Source organism: Cherax quadricarinatus, chromosome 78, assembly GCF_038502225.1.
Source record: "Cherax quadricarinatus isolate ZL_2023a chromosome 78, ASM3850222v1, whole genome shotgun sequence".
Lineage (NCBI taxonomy): Eukaryota > Metazoa > Arthropoda > Malacostraca > Decapoda > Parastacidae > Cherax > Cherax quadricarinatus.
Window position 1 is genome coordinate 19,939,216 of NC_091369.1, and position 1,923 is coordinate 19,941,138.

A 1,923-nucleotide genomic window follows, 5' to 3' on the forward strand; every position below is an offset into this window, starting at 1 on the left:
CTCTCATACATTCCCCTCTTTGCCTCCAAGGACAAAGTTCTTTGTCTCCACAGACTCCTAAGTGCACCACTCACTCTTTTTCCCTCATCAATTCTATGATTCACCTCATCTTTCATAGACCCATCCGCTGACACGTCCACTCCCAAATATCTGAATACGTTCACCTCCTCCATACTCTCTCCCTCCAATCTGATATTCAATCTTTCATCACCTAATCTTTTTGTTATCCTCATAACCTTACTCTTTCCTGTATTCACCTTTAATTTTCTTCTTTTGCACACCCTACCAAATTCATCCACCAATCTCTGCAACTTCTCTTCAGAATCTCCCAAGAGCACAGTGTCATCAGCAAAGAGCAGCTGTGACAACTCCCACTTTGTGTGTGATTCTTTATCTTTTAACTCCACGCCTCTTGCCAAGACCCTCGCATTTACTTCTCTTACAACCCCATCTATAAATATATTAAACAACCACGGTGACATCACACATCCTTGTCTAAGGCCTACTTTTACTGGGAAAAAAATTTCCCTCTTTCCTACATACTCTAACTTGAGCCTCACTATCCTCGTAAAAACTCTTCACTGCTTTCAGTAACCTACCTCCTACACCATACACTTGCAACATCTGCCACATTGCCCCCCTATCCACCCTGTCATACGCCTTTTCCAAATCCATAAATGCCACAAAGACCTCTTTAGCCTTATCTAAATACTGTTCACTTATATGTTTCACTGTAAACACCTGGTCCACACACCCCCTACCTTTCCTAAAGCCTCCTTGTTCATCTGCTATCCTATTCTCCGTCTTACTCTTAATTCTTTCAATTATAACTCTACCATACACTTTACCAGGTACACTCAACAGACTTATCCCCCTATAATTTTTGCACTCTCTTTTATCCCCTTTGCCTTTATACAAAGGAACTATGCATGCTCTCTGCCAATCCCTAGGTACCTTACCCTCTTCCATACATTTATTAAATAATTGCACCAACCACTCCAAAACTATATCCCCACCTGCTTTTAACATTTCTATCTTTATCCCATCAATCCCGGCTGCCTTACCCCCTTTCATTTTACCTACTGCCTCACGAACTTCCCCCACACTCACAACTGGCTCTTCCTCACTCCTACAAGATGTTATTCCTCCTTGCCCTATACACGAAATCACAGCTTCCCTATCTTCATCAACATTTAACAATTCCTCAAAATATTCCTTCCATCCTCCCAACACCTCTAACTCTCCATTTAATAACTCTCCTCTCCTATTTTTAACTGACAAATCCATTTGTTCTCTAGGCTTTCTCAACTTGTTAATCTCACTCCAAAACTTTTTCTTATTTTCAACAAAATTTGTTGATAACATCTCACCCACTCTCTCATTTGCTCTCTTTTTACATTGCTTCACCACTCTCTTAACTTCTCTCTTTTTCTCCATATACTCTTCCCTCCTTGCATCACTTCTACTTTGTAAAAACTTCTCATATGCTAACTTTTTCTCCCTTACTACTCTCTTTACATCATCATTCCACCAATCGCTCCTCTTCCCTCCTGCACCCACTTTCCTGTAACCACAAACTTCTGCTGAACACTCTAACACTACATTTTTAAACCTACCCCATACCTCTTCGACCCCATTGCCTATGCTCTCATTAGCCCATCTATCCTCCAATAGCTGTTTATATCTTACCCTAACTGCCTCCTCTTTTAGTTTATAAACCTTTACCTCTCTCTTCCCTGATGCTTCTATTCTCCTTGTATCCCATCTACCTTTTACTCTCAGTGTAGCTACAACTAGAAAGTGATCTGATATATCTGTGGCCCCTCTATAAACATGTACATCCTGAAGTCTACTCAACAGTCTTTTATCTACCAATACATAATCCAACAAACTACTGTCATTTCGCCCTACATCATATCGTGT